Below are 20,003 nucleotides of genomic sequence, written 5' to 3'. Positions count from 1 at the left end.
CAGTTGGTCGGATGATATTTAGAGTAAAAAAAAAAAACAAAATTTGTATTACCAGAAGATTTTTTAAAATAATTGAATCATTCTCTCTAATGAGCATATACGAACAACTGCTTGTAATGCTCGGAAAAACGAACAAATCCTGTTCATTTGCTTCAATGTTTTAAACGAGGCTAAGCCAAGGCCTAAGTCTTTTATTCAAATTATTTTGTTAGTGCACTTTTTTTCCAATGTTGACATAATCTAAGAATTTATATGCTAAATATATCTCAAAACAAACCTGCTATTTTAGTTGAAAATTATAATAAACATGCCAGGAACGCAGCGCAGCAGATAGCAAACGAAAACGACGACGACGACGATAAAAGTCCAAGCAGAGTAACAGCGCGCGCTTGTAGGCAAACAGGCAGGCAGGCAGGCGAGCAAGCTCGTATCGTGAGAGAGTTTGAACCTGAGAGAGAGCACGTGCGTGTACGAATTGGAATTAAACATCGTTGTTAGGTAGCCCCTTACAGCTAGCCGCGCAAAAATGGTCAGTTTTGGGCGCTAATAACTTTGTGGGAAAAAATCCTAAAAATATGGTGTCTTCGGGAAAGTTGTTCTAAATATAATGAAGGTTCTACATTTGAGAAATGGTAAGCATCGGATAACTATGGCGCCTTCCACAGGTAAAAAAGTAAAACAGTTGCTTTTCTCCATACATTTTGACGATTTTTCCCATACAAACTTCAAGCGATTGGAGGGAGGGGTTCCCGTGGTTAGAATGAGCTCAAATTTGGAATTTAGCCTAGTGATGGGTCAATCTTTGATTTCAGGGGGTAGCCCCAAAAAAGTCCAGATTTGGACCACCCTAATGGACAGTTGCCAAATTTGTATGGAAATTATATGGACAAACTAATGATGCAAAATGGATTCTTTGGACATACCGAAGGCACTGAAAAAGTTTCTTCCGGATTAAAAAAATACAAAAAAAACGAATGGCCGAAATCTCAGCGAATTGCTCTTTTATGGAATTCCAATGTACATCACCGCAAAAACTTTTCTTTCTCGCAAAAATAAAATTTTCGACAACACATAGAAATTTTGGAAATTTTTGATTGCAAAACAACTGGACACATGTATCATGTATTTTAAAACACTTTTGTCATTGAAATGTTGAAACCGTGGCCTGTAATTTAAATTTTTTAACATTTTTTTTTTGATTACTTATAAAATGAAAAAAAATGCATTGCTTCAATATTTCATAATAGCCATTTTGGACGCCATCTTGGATTTAAAAATTCTAAATCAGTTAAGAGTAGTTCAAGGGTTATACTAGAACTCAACAATCAAAAATAAGACAACGAAAGGAAATTTCGCCAAGGCCTTCGAATAATCGAGCCTGGACTGTAGTTCGCAATTAAAAATATTTGGTTTCAATTACTATTCTAGTGAAGCTGACACATATTCATTTTATGAAAAGTTATTAAATCACTTTTTCAAAATATTACTAAAAAGTTAGGAAGCAAAAAAAAACAAAATAAGAAAAGTCACTGGAAAACCCGTACAATCGCTAGTGAAAATTATTTTAAACAAATTGCTATCTAATCTATCTGATATTTGGTTCCGAGTCTCATGTTCATCTTTTTTCAGTGAGGGTTTTTATATTATTAAGAAAAGTAAAACCAAGCAGAATAAATAAACAATTCTCGTCATTTTGAATAATAACATTTATTCAAAAGAATGAAATTACACATTACAATTCAATCGTACATGTCAATTACTAAAACTAATGCTTCAGTTCCAGCCACCAAACTGCTGCTCCGGATATCCATCGCGCACTCCACAAATTGGATCCTGTGTTTAGAAGAAACAATTCATTAGTTCAGTTATGGGGCATAATTTAGTTTCTAAACATTACCTCGCCAAGACAATCGATAATTCCATCAATTTCAACCCTTCCGATTGGTCGGTCCACCAGTCGGTCTTCACTCGATCTGTAATTTAAACAAAATTGTGTTGGTTTATTTCAAAAGAAACTTTTGATTTTAAATTTACCACAATAGTTTCTCCAAATTCAGCCACAGTAACATCGATAACTATCCAACTTCAGTAACGCCAGTAACGCCAGTAACAGGGAACCTCTCATGAAAATAGAAACAAGAACAAAAACGATTAATCAAGAACAGATAACAATAACCGCAAACAGTAAAACCAATAAAAGTATGCAAGAGCAACGTAAAAAGTACACGTCATGCCACAAAGCAAAAAAAGTACCAAACTGACAAATTTCGAATGCTCCGATCGAAGCAACCATGGAACAGTAGCCGAACCCGAATTTTGACAGGAGCCTAAAATGTCAATTTTGGAAAGAAATGATGCCGAAAAATTTAAATTTTGGGAAATGGGTTCAATTTGTGTCGGTGGTTCCGGTTCCGGATTCACACCGGAACCATCTTCCGGTGAATCCGGCACCGGAATCACCACCACCGGAACCAACGTAACGGCTTCGTCACCCAGAAACCAACCAATTGAATCTGGAAGAGAAATAAAATTTACATCCGCAGACGGTTCCACAATCGGTGGAACCGCCGCGGTTTGTTCTAAAGATTCATTTAATAAATTGTCATTTTTCGATGGTTCCGGAACCGAATCCACCGGAGAATCGGAATTTTCCAAAATGTCAAGAGAAAAGTAATTTTGTTCCGACTCCGGTGGATCCGGCTTCGGAACCACCTCGTCGCGTCCGTCATAGTCGGTCGGTTTTGTCACCATATTCCTCGGGGTCTGCTCATTGGCCACACTCCGGTCCCCTATGCCACCTTCCGCAGTGGCCTTCCGCCCATGTCGGCGGGATTCCCTTCCCCCAACGCAACAGCCCAAGCAGGATCCCATCAGGACCTGGAAGAATAAAAAAAGCGAGAAGGCGGAGCTAATTGAATTGTAGGTCTGTTCTCACCAAACGCCAGGAACGGTTTGAGCTGATCAGCAGCGAGACTCGACCTTTATAGCTTCGCGATTGTTATTTGGCAGTTACCATGGGTGCCATAGTTACGGCTCGCGCTTTGTGATCGTTGTTTGGTCTTCGTTGGTTTTCCAGCAGCCTCCTGAGATTTGTGATGAGTGTCGAGGAGGAAAAAAAGGGACAGATCATTTTCAGGTCCGTTTTCCGAACGCTCAAAAGAGAATATTTGGTTTGGACAATCCAGTGTAGCATCCGGGAAGAATTTGTCGGTCGTTGATTTGAGTTTCCAGTTGAAGGAACCTGCAGCGCTTTTGAAGATAGTGGACAATAGAACGAACTGGGCGGAACTCTTTTTGCCGCCAGGAAAAGCGCTTCCTAGATGACAAAGTATCGAAAATCGGTGGAGAAGGTCCGTGTCGTGACCCTTGTAGCTGTTAAAGTGTTCATTGTAGATACGAAATTTAACTAAATCCTTCCTCCGGTCCGGTTCTTTCCATTAGCTTCAAGATATTGCCGGAAGTCGTCTTTGGTTTCCTTAAAGAAAAATCAGCAGCGGCAAGGAAGCTGACGAAATAATTGAACCGGGGACAGGATGGTGACGGAACTGTATTTAACAAACAACACGACAACCATCTCCTGTACCGCTTTTCTAACTGGTTAGTCATCAAGGACAGTTCCGCCTAAACTGGTCCACTACCTTCCTTCCAGGTTTCTCAAAACAATCGAAGAACGGGCCAGACAATTTGCTGAAAAAAATGTCTGTCACTTTTTTTTCCTCCTTGACACTCATCACAAATCTCAGGAGGCTGCTGGAAAACCAACGAAGACCAAACAACGATCACCAAGCGCGAGCCGTAACTATGGCACCCATGGTAACTGCCAAATAACAATCGCGAAGCTATAAAGGTCGAGTCTCGCTGCTAATCAGCTCAAACCGTTCCTGGCGTTTGGTGAGAATAGACCTACAATTCAATTAGCTCCGCCTTCTCTCGCCTTTTTTCTTTCAGGTCCTGATGGGATCCTGCTTGGGCCGTTGCGTTGGGGGAAGGGAATCCCGTCGACATGGGCGGAAGGCCACTGCGGAAGTTGGCACGGGGGATCGGAGGGTGGCCAATGAGCAGACCCCGAGGAATATGGTGACAAAACCGACCGACTATGACGGACGCGACGAGGTGGTTCCGGAGCCGGATCCACCGGAGTCGAAACAAAATTATTTTTCTCTTAACATTTTGGAAAATTCCGACTCCCCGGTGGATTCGGTTCCAGGACCATCGAAAATGGACAATTTATTAAATGAATCTTTGGAACAAACCGCGGCGGTTCCACCGATTGTGGAACCGTCTGCGGATGTAAATTTTATTTCTCTTCCAGATTCAATGGGGTGGTTTTTGGGTGACGAAGCCGTTACGTTGGTTCCGGTGGTGGTGATTCCGATGCCGGATTCACCGGAAGATGGTTCCGGTGTGAATCCGGAACCGGAACCACCGACACAAATTGAATCCATTTCCCAAAATTTAAATTTTTCGGCATCATTTCTTTCCAAAATTGACATTTCAGACTCCTGTCAAAATTCGGGTTCGGCTACTGTACCATGGTTGCTTCGATCGGAGCATACGAAATTTGTCAGTTTGGTACTTTTTTTGCTTTGTGGCATGACGTGTACTTTTTACGTTGCTGTTGCATACTTTTATTGGTTTTACTGTTTGCGGTTATTGTTATCTGTTCTTGATTAATCGTTTTTGTTCTTGTTTCTATTTTCATGAGAGGTTCCCTGTTACTGGCGTTACTGGCGTTACTGAAGTTGGATAGTTATCGATGTTACTGTGGCTGAATTTGGAGAAACTATTGTGGTAAATTTAAAATCAAAAGTTTCTTTTAAAATAAACCAACACAATTTTGTTTAAATTACAGATCGAGTGAAGACCGACAGGCGGACCGACCAATCGGAAGGGTTGAAATTGATGGAATTATCGATTGTCTTGGCGAGGTAATGTTTAGAAACTAAATTATGCCCCATAACTGAACTAATGAATTGTTTCTTCTAAACACAGGATCCAATTTGTGGAGTGCGCGATGGATATCCGGAGCAGCAGTTTGGTGGCTGGAACTGAAGCATTAGTTTTAGTTAATGACATGTACATTGAATTGAATTGTAATGTTTTCTCGTAATGTATTCACTTGAATAAAAAAAAATTTCACAAAATGATGTGTGATTTGTTTTTTTTTTGTTTCGATTGGATTTATTTTAAATTTGAATGATATTTAAATCTGCAAAAGGCACATTCAAGGGATTCGAATAAATATAAAATCAGAAAATGATAAGAAGAAGCATTGATCAAATTTAAGGATTGGGGTAGATTCTCGAATTTCCCGTCCCCGGGATTTCCCAAAAATAATATTTCCCGTTTTTCGGGAAATTTGTAAATTTCCCGGGAATTCCCGACATTCAATTGAAATTATAACTTTTGCTTACATTAGGGTCCCAATGTTTTGAAAATTTACAAAAAAAATTATGCGAGAACCTAACTTGATTTTATTCATTTCAATCTATTGTTCATATTAAACTTAGCAAAAAATATTAGGTTCTTTTCAGGTTTAATGCAGATAATATTTATTTCCGAATCATGCACATCTTGTTTGGTAATGAAAATTACAATTATGGTATGAAAATAAACTATTTTTTTGCTGGTCTGGTTGAGCGTTTCAGCAGAATGCATTACTGTGAATACAAAGAGACACACAAACAATTATATTTTTGGTAACTTTTTTTAAGCGAAAATTGTTGTTAAATCATTTGAAAATAAGTTATAAACACCCTCTAGCTAAGATCAAAATTGAGAAGAATGTAATTTAATTTGTTTTCAGCTGATTACACTTATATTTAATTTTATTGAAATTTTGTAGTTTTTAGACTTTTTGGAATTTTAAAAATATTGTAATTTCATGAAATAGTGTCTACAAGAAGTTAGATTTGTAAGATGAATTTTATGCTTATATTCATTTATTCATAAGCTGAAACCATTAAGACTTGTTCTTTGCCATGAAAAACATCATTTCAGCATGTTTTTTTATCTTTATTTGTCAATGTTATTCTTAAACATATTCCCTCGAACTAGTCACAGAGATAAATTTAAAAGCATTTTTATCGCAGTAATTTTGAGTTTTTGACCCAGAAGGAGGGTAACCGTATAAATTAGAGCAACACATGTCTCATGGTGAGAAACATTGGAAAGTGATAAATATTGAATAAAGAAGATAATTAGCGAAAAAATGGTGCACTGTATTTCGCCGGGGGTTCAACTCCTTTACTTACTGATTTTAAATTTGATTAAAAAAATACTCCTCAACAAAAAATCAAAATCAAAAGATATTTTTTGAAAAACAGCATAAAAATTGAAAAATTTGAATGTTTTTAACAAAGTTGTACGATTTTTTTTAAAGTAGTCAAGCCATTAATTGATCCTCACCTTGATCCTCACACTCATTTTGAACATTAAAGTTGCTGTTCTATACAATTTTGTTGAAAATTTTCGGGAATATTGTAGCCCCGGGAAATTGGAAGCTCTAGACTCAAGCTTCTTAGCTATGAAAATCCGAACCGATTCTCATTTTGGATAAATTTGAAAATGATTATCGTCAGATCACCATTTTCGGGAGGGACATGAGTAAGCAATAGAAAGCGGGCTTTCTTGCTTGACGAAATGCATAAAAAAATTATTTCAATCGAATGCCTTTAAACGTGTATGTGTAAAAAAAAACAAACTTAATACTTACTAAACGATTTCTTTGAAAAGTTTATGCTGAGTTTTTACAAGTTTTACAAAATTAAAAATTAGTAATTTAGTTTGTTTTGCTGGAAGTTATATGAAACTTGCAAAGTAAAAAAAAATGTAATTTTGGAAGGTTGATGTAATTTTACATAAGTTTAGATTAAAAAGTGAGATTACACCAGAAAAGTGTTAAAATTACATATTTTTGGAAGTAAAATTTGGTTGATGTATATGAACTTGTTGTTCGAATAGCAGAAAACTGGGTCGAAAACTAGGTCGAAAGGCTTAGTGTGACTAAAATTGCTATATTTCCTTCATTATCCTGCAAAAAAAGTAAATACATAAATAACTGGGTCAAGTCTTGTCATGTTTTTCGTTTCCTATGCAGCCCGGTTGAATTTAAAAGTAGGCGAGGTAATATAATGTCACTTGTTGCCAAATTATCCCATGTAGCGTTTCTCACAAAATTTCAGCAAAATTTCAAATTAATTACTACTTTTAAATTTTACGCCGTTTAAACTACAAAATTTCACCCAATGTCCTTCTCGAGCCAGCGAACCTTCTTTCGGGTTCCGTTCCGCGATGAGGAACCCCGCCGCCTGCCGGAGCGTAAACGCAGCGACTGCCAGCTCAAAAGTTACCACTCCTGCGCCGACTTTAGGGCCATGTCGATGGACCCGAAGGTATCCGCCCAGTATGCGATGGATGTGGTGCACAAGGCACGATGGCCCAGGGTTATAGTGAGGGTGAGTTGTGGCTTTTTTGCTTTGGAATTCCTGAAAGATTTGATGCTTGTATTTTTTTTTAATAGCCTTCCGGAGGATTAACCCGCGAATATCTGATGTTCATCGAAACTGAAGAACTGGTCGATTTTGTAATGATTTTTATGGAAAAACTCGAGAAGGCCAACACTAAACTAGCTGAATATGAGCAAAATCGCAGAGGTCAACAAGAACAGATTGAGTTAGTTCAACGAACAGCAGAACAGGAACTAATTCAGCAACGTACGGAGGCTGTTGACCAGGCAAAGGTTGAGGAAGAGCTGGCCGATTTGAAGGACATAATTCTGAGGCTAAAATGCAAAGCCGATCGGTGCGATTGTTTGGAGCAGGAAAATCACTGTTTGCGGAAGAAAATTCATTGTTTGAAGAAAGAAAAGAAACCGGAAATTAAGGAAAAATGTGACGAGAAAATTGACTGCGGAGATTCTCCGCAGGTTGATGCTGATAGGGTTAAAGCGGAAATGGCTTTGATCCGAAATTACTGTGAAGAGTTGAAGCAGCAGAAACGGACGCTGATGGAAGAGTTGCAGAAGAGTAAAATAAATCACTGTAAAGTATCGGATTTGCGGAACCTACTGATTCAGGAACAGTGCAGGCGAGAGCTGCTTCAGGAAAAGTTTGATAATCTTCAGGTAATTTCTTCAAATTTTAAGAGCAACAAAACTAGCCTGATTAATAGCTAGAATTTATTTTTCATTTATAATGGAGGTAAATGAATGAAAATAAATATTTCAATGCATTTTTCTATTGACAATTGGCACAGAAACTCTAATTAAACAAAATGTTATTAGAACATTCAATCCAAGAGGCTCCCAAGCAAAAATGTACACCAAAAAAATACACTGAGAAAAGTGTTAAATTTTATAATTAAAACAATGTTTTGTTTAGCCCTCTAACGCCCATGGTTACTCCAGAGCCCCACTAATTTTTGCCTTCAACAATAAATTTCTCTGCATTCATTTTTTTCACATAACGAATAGGGGAGGAAGGATGCGTGGACATACCGTACCAAACGCTCGAACCAGTTAGGTGTGGTGTGTTTGAGCTAATTCTGTTATCCCATCCTATAAATACCATTTGTTGCAAAACAACATGTTCTCAAATTTCATTAAGATTTTTTTCAATTGTCTACAACTGTGAACAGGGTTCAAAATTTTTAAAAATCTGGCAAAGTATCGAAAACAAATCTGACAGATGAAAATCTAACAATTCTGAATGGTGAAGGGGAGATGGATATGAAATAATTCAAAAGTTTGTTGACTGATATTATGGCCTCAAAAATGTTGAATTTGATGTTGCTTAATGAAAAATATATTCTATTTTCTTTCAATTAAATTCGTTCATTTCAATCGAAAAGTTGATATCAATGGGTATAAAGTGTAAAATCTGGCAATATCTGGCACAGCGCTGACACTTGAAATCTGGCATTCCCAGATTTATCTGGCAACCTGGCAACCCTGAATGTGAACAACACTTTGAAAAACAGATCACAAAATTAAGTGGAAAATTGATTTCCCAAAAAAAGGTTTGAAGCTTCGGTGTTTTCAGAAAGTTGTTGCAAATGGAAAGTAGAGAGCCTATATGGAGAGGCGAAATGTCACTCTCAGGGTTCCAATCGAACTGTCAAATCGGCGTTCCAATCGAGCAACAAGATCATGCAAGAACAAGGTTGGAATCAATTTAAAATAATTTTGTCAAAAAACGAGACTTATAACAATTAAAAGTATTGTAAAACTGTTGTTGATAATAATCTAATAGTTTTTATTATGTTTGTGCTTGTTCGGTACAAGCAAAGTGCCCACACCAAAGAAAAACTACAAGTTTTTCAACCTTAAATTTATATGACTTTGGGTGTTTGAAATTTCTCCCAGAACATTTCATTTCCCTATGTAGGTCCCTAATGGAAAGGGGTAGCATTTGGTTGGATTGAAAATAAGGCATTAGAGTGATGGCATTTTTCGAGACGAGATTTGTCTGACCACGCCTTCCGTCGGATGGGGAAGTAAATGCTGGCCCCGGTCTAACCTAAAGGGTTAGGTCGATAGCTCAGTCCAGGTGTAGGAGTCGTCTCCCTGGGTCCTACCTCGGTGAAGTCGCTGGTAGGCAGTTGGATTCACAATCCAAAGGTCGTCAGTTCGAATCCCGGGGTGGATGGAAACTAAGGTGTTAAAAGAGGTTTGCAATTGCCTCAACAATCAAGACTTCGGACACCTAGTTTCGAGTAGGAATCTCGCAATCGAGAACGCCAAGGCAATGCTGTAGAGCGAATAATTTGATTTTGATTTTTAGTGATTTTGAAAATCTATCTTTTCAAGTTTTTTTTTGTCCTTTAGAAAGTTGTTGGGCTTGTCAATCCAAGCAACATTGTCAAGACACCAAAATTTTATCTCGCAATCTACGCCTTCTTCAACCAAATTTAGAGCAAGCATCTGAGTAACCTTTCAAAAATCAGTTTTTTGAACGCCTAGCAATTCAGAGTTGAGTTTTAGTAAAAAGGGGCACTGTTCGAGCTCTAAAAAACAAACATTTTTATTATTTGACAAGTTAATTTGGACTTAAGGGTCAAAAGCTAAAGCATTTTAAATGTGTGAAAAAAAATTTGGAACATCTTTAGAGATACCCTCCTGGATCAACTCTTTGTGTAAAAATAAGTAACTGCATACACATTAAAATTCCACCAAAAGTTGGCGTTAAATTGGTCGGATCATTGTCAAGTGAGAGTTTTTTATGTAGCTTTTATGACAAACAACTTTGTCGAAGGCCGTAAAACGATCCGAGTTAACCCTGATGAGTTACTAGGGATTTAAAGAAGCCGTTTTTGCATGAAATGTTTTTTTTTCACCAGCTTCATCGATCTAATCTTAAAACCATAACCAGTTTGACCCAAAATTGGCATTGTTACTTATTTTTTCCTGATGAATCGGGTCAAAAGGTATCCTAGATGTCGATGTCACCCAAGTGCAAATTTTTAACTTAAATATCTCCAAAAATCACAGGCCGAATTGCAAGCGCCAAGTTTCATTCGAAAGGAGAGATCTAGCACTATAAGCGCAGAAAAAATCTCAGAGGTATTTTTGTTTAAACACAAGATATCTTCTGAATCTGACCTCAGAATTGAGCCAAAGTGTCAAAAAATCAATTTTTGCAATTCCGTCGTGAATCTACTTACTTTTCCTGTCATTCTAGAACGACGAAATAGCCTACCTTTCTGTACCAAAAATAACAGAATCGAATAGCAACACTTTTGAAAATAAATGCTGAAAAGTTCTACTTTTCAGCACTCAAATGGGTGCTGAAAAGTTGAACTTTTCAGCACTTGTTTCGAAAAGACACTTTTCAACATTTTTTACACATGAAAATTTGACATAAAATTTCACTCAGTGTGTGTTTTTTGGAATTGCAAAAAATATTGTATGGAACTCGTTGCAAAACTTGATTTTTTCAGCACTCTTCGTATTTATCCAACTCGGTGAACCTCGTTGGATAAATGTACGACTCGTGCTGAAAAAATCTTCTTTTTGCAACTTGTTGCATAAACTACTATTTTGATCATATTTTAAGATGCTACGTAAAGTTGTCATTTAAACCCATAATATGACCACAAAATCAATTTTTGACACTTTGGCCAACTTTTTAGAAGACAAAAAAAAATCCCAAAAATATTCCTGAAAGTTACAGTATGTAAAAAAAGTATTTACACCCCTTGGGCACTATGCACATATTGTGATGAAACATCTAAACAATTTAATGTTGACAGAAACCTAGTACTACGTTTTGTTCAGAAACTCATGCCAGACATTTTGCTACAAAAAACTCATGAAAAGATGATTTCTATAAAAGTTATATAACAAATACTATTACGAAACTAAAAGGTGCAAAAAAGTTTGTACACCTTTCGAAAAATTAACATAAATAATGTTATTTGTTGACAAACCACCATAAATCCAGTCTCCCAACTTCAAATAGGCATCCTGACTGATTAAAAATAATTTGGATTGAATATAAAGTTTACTAACTACTTAGTATAAATGATTATATAACTCTGAAATTCTATATAAAACTTATCTAAACTTAATTTTGCAAACTTTTAATTCAACTAAATGTCAATATATTACCATAGAATTGCTAAATAAACATTTTGGAGTGGGTATAACACCGTTTTGGGGGTATTTGTATCGATAGAATAGATTTTTCGTTGGAATTTCGTACCAACCCGGAATTACGTCGTCGGAAAATCCGCCGGCATCCGAACCGGTCCACAATTCTTAAGTCAACCTATGTGGCATCGGAAAGGGCATAAAATTTCCGATCTTTTGATACCCATACATCTAGGTTTTCTATCAAACCCACGATTTTAAATACCTAGGTAAAAACGTTGTTATGGTTTTGTTTGAGCAATCTGCCAAAAATGTATGGAATTTCGTAATTTTTGTTCTCGTGGATCAAACTTACTTTTTGCCCAGGTATTTAAAGACGTGGGTTTTATAGAAAACCTAGATGTATGGGTATCAAAAGATCGGAAATTTTATGCCCTTTCCGATGCCACATAGGTTGACTTAAGAATTGTGGACCGGTTCGATGCCGGCGGATTTTCCGACGACGTAATTCCGGGTTGGTACGAAATTCCAACGAAAAATCTATTCTATCGATACAAATACCCCCAAAACGGTGTTATACCCACTCCAAAATGTTTATTTAGCAATTCTATGGTAATATATTGACATTTAGTTGAATTAAAAGTTTGCAAAATTAAGTTTAGATAAGTTTTATATAGAATTTCCAGAGTTATATAATCTTTTATACTAAGTAGTTAGTAAACTTTATATTCAATCCAAATTATTTTTTTAATCAGTCAAGGATGCCTATTTGGAGTTAAGAGACTGGATTTATGGTGATTTGTCAACAAATAACATTATTTATGATAATTTTTCGAAAGGTGTACAAACTTTTTTTGCACCTTTTTTATTTTCGTAATAGTATTTGTTATATAACTTTTTATAGAAATCATCTTTTCATGAGCTGTTTGTAGCAAAATGTTTGGCATGAGTTTCTGAACAAAACGTAGTACTAGGTTCCTGTCAAACTTTAAATTTTTTACATGTTTCATCACAAAATGTGCATAGTGCTCAAGGGGTGTAAATACTTTTTTTACATACTGTACATTTTCAAAATCACCCTAATCGTGCACCACCCTAATTATCAACCAAACGAAAAGTTATCCCGTTCCATTTGCAACTCTTCTGAAGATGCCAAGGCTCCAAAACATCATAATTTTTCGGAAAATCCATTTCCACTTAATTTTGCGTGTTGACAGTGTTGACAAATAAATTGCAATGTTCACTTGCAAGCCATCTTCTTCAAACGGTTTAACTCCAAACCACTAGATGGAGACGCTTGATTGTTTTACTACACTAAATTTGACCACACTTTTTATTCCTCTTTTTCAGATCCAACACGACGTTCAAGCCATCGAATTGGAGAGAAAGAAAAACTACATCACAAGGTGTAATCGACGTCTGGAAAAATCCTAATAAAATGATTTGGCCCCCAAACTATCCAACTTTTAACCACCTGCCTCACGCTTGTCTCAGATCAACACGCAATTCCATTTGTTTTGGATGTAGGCTTTTCACTCGGACACACTTTTTTCGTTTCAAAACAGTCTTTCAATTAAGCAATTGATTGCTTTTGGGTACTCCACAGACACACTTCCAAAATCACGAACCAGCCAGTTTGGCCCACTTTTTTGACTGATTTCACTCTCACCTTTCAGCTGGTGCTGGTCACTCGCCAAATGCGTTAACCTCTAATTAGAAATTAGACGAATGAGAGAAACAGAGAGAGAGAGTTGCCCTTCGAATAACCACAAATATTTTGACGGTGACCAAATCGAGAAGAGAAAATTTCACTCAACAATAATAAAAACTCATACAAAAAAATCACCACAAAACACCTGACGCGACGAATCCCGACTGGTGAGACGGGGAAAAATTTACCTGTTCCACCTTTGGATGAGTTCACTCTGGCTGTCGTGCAGCGAAATGCTGTAAACGGTCCTGCCGTTGACGCCGTTCATCGTGGTTGGAGGTTATACTTCTGCGCGCTCCAGAAAATAACCCCGCCAGTTATCGTGTGTTTCACATTCCCTCACGGGGAGTGACCAAGTCTGGAGTTTTGCAGTTTTGTTGAATTATAAAAATGGATATCGCACAAAATAAATGCCAGCAGGCCTCAGGGTCTCGTTTTTCTACCGCGGGGGACACATGGACAGGAATCGAGCTGCGGTCAGAAGATTTTCCTGCTTTACGTGTGAAAGTTTTTCGTTCGCGGAATTATATGTCGCGGTGCAGGGGCACAGTGGGAGTGTGGGAAAGTTAAAGGTTAAACAAGTTTTGAGAACAAATCCTACCATAACATTTCAGCAACATAAATAACTGAATGCGATTCAAAACTTTTGCTGAAATTCAGAATGATCAAAAACATTGCTGAGAAATCAGTAAATTTGTCAATCTGAAATGTCACCTATGATTTGCTGTTTGGATTCTACCAAGTAAAAATTCACTTTCAAATGTGTTGTGTTTTATTTTGAAATCTTTTTTAGTGATGTAGGAAAGAAAAATATGAATAGCAAATGCCTCGAAATGCCTGTTTTTAATGGTTTGGAGAGTTGCCCAAACCAGCCACTTCTAAACATTATTTAAGGTAAGAAAATCTATTTTTGGTAACTGAAATACCAGCAACGATTGATGAATCTTCAGCAAATGATCTGTCAAACTGATAATATTTCTTTAGCAGAAATTTAAGTTGTTTGGACAACCATTTTACTGAAATTTCAATAAATTATCAGTCAATGTAACAAATATCAATAAACTGTGATTTCTGTACATCTAAATTACTGAATTGTTTACTGAAATTTTCGATGATAAAAATTAGACAAACTCTACGAAAAAAATTGGTTTGTACCGAAGGACACCCACTTTTTCATATTTATTCTTTATCCAAAACCTGAACAATTCGCTACAAAATGAGCAGTTTTATGTTCTTTTTTTCTTTTTTTAACCCTCTATTTCCCAATTTTTTTTCGACAATTTTTATTTTTCCCTTGTTTTGGAGGAACTTTTGTTCTACGAAAAACTTTGCTTCTCTTGTTTTATGTTTTTCTTGTTTTATTTTTAGTATTTAATTTGCATTTATCTTGTGTAGTTTTTCTTTATTTTTGGTAGTATTTGGTATATTCTACCACCTCCTAATAATTTCTTTATAATTTTTTCACATTTTTACAGTCATTTTTTTATTTTTTGCTTGTTTTTCACATTTTCTGCTCTAGATATGCACCATTATCATATAAATTGTAAAAAAAATCATAGGAGCGTAGTCTAAGACACTACCAAAATTACTACATACTTCTTTATACTTAAAATATAGGAAATGTTAGTAAAAACACAGCCCAGGTTAACCCCTGAAAAAAATACATTTTTAAAAACAGTGGGAAAATCACATCATACAAGTAAAACTTCCAAACTGTCAATTTTCTAAAAATTTAAGAGTTCTTCTTTCCAATGCTTTTTAAAGATAAAAAATTGGTTGAAAATTTGATTTTTGCCGATGTTTTAGAGCGACGCCCGTCTTGAGGCTCTAATCTGGCCCTTTCGTATGCCCACGGTTTGTGAAAAATGTATCTTTTGAGGGAATGTTTTAATCCGGCAAAGTTTTAGGCATGGATTATAACTACACCAAAAAAGTGATAAAGGTGAAAAAACACTGATTTTTTATATCACTATTTGTCAATAAAAACTGATTTCTACAAGAACATTTTTTGTATGTTTTTAAGGGACATAAAATGATATCTTTAAGAAATATCCAGAAAGGCCTAATCATTGAACAAAGTTTGATTTTTCAACAAAAAAAAAGACAAAAACAGGCAAAATAATGTAAAATCAAATTTGCAATCAAAAAGTACTAAAATTTTGATAAAATGCACCGTTTTCTAGTAAAAGTCAATTTCAAGTAAAAGTCGCAGTTTTTTTAATTGCGTCCTTTTTTGCACATTTATTGCACATGACAAAAAATGTTCTAAAATCTGAAAAAATGTCCTACAATTTACTTGTTTGAATTTTGTTGAAACAGCCATTATTCGCTGAAATATGATCATTGAAAGATAACAAAAAACCTAATTTTCAGTTTTTTTTTCGAAATTTGAACTTGAACCAACTTTTCAAAATGTCAAAAATAAGTGTTTTTAGCCTTTAACTAAAAAATCTTGATTATAAAATACCTACAAGTGGATTTAACTACATAATTTTATTTTGCATAGAAGAGATATGTCTGAATTTTGTTTGTCCTTTTTAGATTTTAATGAAAAATCACCATTTAAAAAATGCCTTGAAATTTTTAGTGACATGAAGTTATGTAAGAATTATTTTTCTGTATATATTTTTTCCGGTGTAACTTCATCCATACATAGTAAAAAAAAGGCTTAAAAATAAAACAAAATTACGAAGTTTTGACCAGTTCCTGATGTAATACAGTAGTTGTTCGGTAACTGGGCGTTGTTTAACTGGACTGCTTTTTAACTGGGCGCTCGATAACTGGACTGTAGCCCACTTAAAAAGCAGACAAACATCAAATTACAAAAACAAACCAAAAAGACCGAGGGGACATAGGATGCAACAATCAAGTGTAATAAATAAAACTTTGTTTTATGTTTTTGTAAAATTTCAAGTCACAATTTAAGGGAACTAGAAAAATTGGCTCTGATCACAAATTTAGGTTACTATTATTTCAATATTTTACTTATATTTTACTTTTAGAAAATATAATGCAATGATGGTCCCCCCGAATAAGTACTGTACTACACATTTTATGACATTAAATCTGTCACCATTCCCAGATATATTGTCCGGGTACTTAGCCGAATGGTTAAGCGATCTTCCTTTCAAGCACACGATCAGGGATCGAATCCCGCAACTTGCCCAAGTAACATTTTTTTCTAGGAGTTCTACAAGAGCTCTTCAAGATAGCTACAGCTTAGCAGTTTGGACCGCGGTAGGATAAACCTCTCTTCAAGTACTCTTCCAAACTCCTGAAGAAGTTTTGAAGAGAATTTTATCCTACCGCGGTCCAAACTGCTATGCTGTAGCTATCTTGAAGAGCTCTTGTAGAACTCCTGGAAAAAAATGTTACTTGGGTGAACCCCCTGCTCCCTCTGGGAGCATCAGATACACGGTAATTAATTACCACACACACCTACATGCCGCTCCCCCCACTACAACAACTAGCGGTGGGTGAGTGAGGAATTGACGGGAAGATGACCAACCAACCACACCGCAACGAGTGAAGGAAGGAAGGAAGACTCTTCCAACAAGACCCCCAGGAGATCATCAACATCCATCAAGGCGAAGAACAATAGATCTCGGATCTATAAATAGACGCACGGCTCCGTGATGGCAAGGCCGATTGAGCCAGTTAGGGTATAGGTTAAGATAGAGGACAAAGAATAAAAAAAAATCCCAGATATAATTTTACCATAATATTTTTTTGTCTATGTACAACAACACAACTTTGCCGGAGACATATAAATATCCTCCAAAAGATACAGATTTTTGAACGTTTACATACATTTTGTAGGAACAGCTGCCAAATTTGTATGTAAAATAATATGGACAAACTTATATTGCAAAATGGCTTCTTTGGGCATACAAAAAGTACCCAAAATAAATAAATCGGAAGGCCGATAAATGATAAGCTTTGAAAAATAGATCTGCTGACCTAATGTGATTAAAAAAAAGCGAGTTCTCTTCAAAAAAAATTAAGATCAAGAGTCAGGTTTCAACTCAGTATTTTGTTTTAAGTTATAGTTTGATCGTCTTCTGGACCGAACTTGAAAGCGAATTTTGTTGCAGTTTGAAACAACAAATTGAAAAAAAATATTCGCATTTTATAGCCTGAGTTTGTTATTTATAAAGCCACAAAAAAACCTATACCTTTCTTTAGTAAGAAAAGCAAAAAATCTATTCCAGATAACACTCCATTTGTTAGTTTTGCAAATTGATTGAGTTCAATAAAATCTCACAATTTCCAAAAACCCAGCTAAAGTCGTTGAAACGATAGGCCAAACGCTTTCCAATATTGGAAATTTTTTGCGTCTCTCCAATATTTCCCACCGTGCCATCCGTGCTACCAGAAACCTCACGTTGCGATTCGTCGCACTATATAAGGTCCACGTATTAACTGGACCACCCGGAGCACCATCACACACGCCAAACCGAGGAGTTTACGTGGTGCACGTAACTTTTTCCTTCCGTTTTTCGTGTAAAGATTTCTTTCATTCACCTAAAACGTAGCGATTTCATTTTCTTTTCTGAGTTTTTCCCCATACACTGACCACACCACAAATATAAGTAATGGGAAAAGCCCAGTCCAACACACGTGAGTTCACTCAAAGGTGCGAGAACTAACAAGAAAGAGAGGAGGGCTGCAGACCACCCTCTCATGCAATTAAGGGCAAACGTCTTCTTCCTTCTTTTTTTTTTCCTTACTCGACTACTCCTTTTTCCTACTCCATTCAACAAACACACAAGCGTGACTTCAGTCCAACTTCGAAAACGCGGTCAAACGGAAGGGCCAGCCTTCTTGACCAAGTGTCGGAACCGCACGCGGAGGGGGGTCCGGAACTGCGGAATCGATTTGTGACACTTTTTCGTCGAACCAAAACACGTGAACAGACGGCAAGGCGCGCAAAATTCGCAAAAATATTGGAGTCGCGAGGTTCCACGTGTGCACCCGCGAAGATGGTCAAACGATGAGTGGCCGTCATGTCCTGGGGCCTGGCGGCGCCAGGTCCCTGGGCTTCGGTTGGGCCTGCCAGCGAGAAAGCGGAGAATAACGAGCCATTCCATAATAGGCTGGAAGACGATTTTTTTTACGGTTGTTCTGAACTTGTACGGTTATGCAGTGTTGAAATGGGGAGTCAAAAAAAGGGGGTCGCATGTGTGCTGTGTCCTGCCCTGAGTTGGGTTGGGTCGTATAGTTAAGTATCCTGCTGTAGGGTGGTTCTTATTTTGTTAATCTTGCTTTAAAAATACAAATAAAACAAGCAAATACGAAATCCGGGAATGAGTTGCGCTTGTACTTTGGGTTTTGGCTAAAACTTTGTGGATGTTATTACCCAGAGCCTTGGTCTTTCCCAAGTCGCGAACCGAAGATTCGTGTGACGTTTAGGAATATGGACAGTCTGGAACCATTATCAGCAGGCGCATATTTGCCTTTATGCATATAATTTTATGTTAAATTTCATCATTTAAGCATACATTTTTAAACCAAAATGTTTGTACATTAAAAATCAACTTGAGAGCGATTTGATGCATAACTTCAATTAAAATGCGGCAAAAACAAAAATTAATAATATTTTTATTTAATCGTATTTTTACGGTTTTAAAACTTTGCAAATTTAGCGAACACATGTTTTAATGAACACCTGCTCAGTTGTTTTGCAATCATTAGGCTGGTACAAATATTTTTCAAAGTTTTTGTCTCCGAGCAATTCCATGTCAAATAGGGAATCGGGTGTACCCGACCCTCTCCGATTTCAATGAAACATTGTAGACATGTTATCCTACCTTTATATAAGCCATTTTTGTGTATATGGAGCCAGTTACACTCGTTAGTGTCATTTGAGAAGGGCGTAAGTGTTTTAAATATTTTTGTATTCCGTAGTTTGATTATTGCTGTATCTCGAAGCCGGTTGCATCGTATCAAAAAGTGGTCAAAGACAAACTTGTAGGAAATTTAACGGGCTTTCCGAAAAAAATACACTGAAAGAAAAAAACACTCCACTTTTAAGAGATTTTTTGATTTTTAAGTTTAAAAGTCAAATTTGAGGGTGAGCCCACGATTTTTTTTCGTTCAAAATTTTTGTCAAAATAGCCTAAGATGTTACGAAAAGACTCACGAAAAATGCAGGATGGAGCAACGCACTTAAAAAAATACAAAAATAATTTACTGAAACTGTTTTTTTTCAAAAGTGCTCTAAACAACAAAATTTTAAAAATCCGAACACGAGAGTCGATTCTCTAGACAATTTTACATAAAAATCTCCATATTGACCATTGTCCTAAGTCCAATCCTTGTAAAGTTACATCGGTTTTAAAAATAAAAATGTTGAAAAAGAAGGTTTTTGATAGTTTTTCGTAATTTCTATATGACAGACTTGATTTTTCAGTCTCGAAAATATTTTTACCAGAAAGCTCGTCCAATTTCCCATAAGTTTGCCTTTGACCACATTTCAATTTGATGTATGGGCTTACAGATATAAGCTAATTACATTGCTCATAACTGAAAACATAATATTTTTTCAGTGTAGTATCGTAACCTGGATAGTAAATTAGTTTATATCTGTAATCCCATACATCCAATTAAAATGTGGTCAAAGGCAAACTTATGGGAAATTGGACGAGCTTTCCGGTAAAAATATTTACGAGACTGAAAAATCAAGTCTGTCATATAGAAATT

At 36.3% G+C, this 20,003-nt stretch overlaps 1 protein-coding gene and 1 long non-coding RNA gene across 2 annotated transcripts in view; one reads left to right on the top strand and one right to left on the bottom strand.

Annotated features, from left to right (window-relative positions):
- The window catches only part of LOC6042455 (protein stum), a 95,169-nt gene that overhangs the window by 15,541 nt on the left and 59,625 nt on the right, over positions 1–20,003 (bottom strand). The window lies entirely within an intron of this gene.
- On the top strand, positions 4,557–5,077 carry LOC119768000. Its single transcript, XR_005277841.1, has 3 exons — positions 4,557–4,791; positions 4,853–4,928; positions 4,993–5,077. It is a non-coding gene; the product is annotated as an uncharacterized LOC119768000 (long non-coding RNA).

This window comes from Culex quinquefasciatus, chromosome 2 (assembly GCF_015732765.1).
Source record: "Culex quinquefasciatus strain JHB chromosome 2, VPISU_Cqui_1.0_pri_paternal, whole genome shotgun sequence".
In the NCBI taxonomy this organism is placed as follows: domain Eukaryota; kingdom Metazoa; phylum Arthropoda; class Insecta; order Diptera; family Culicidae; genus Culex; species Culex quinquefasciatus.
Note: the sequence above shows the minus strand (reverse complement) of the source record. Positions and strands in the feature narration are given on the sequence as shown.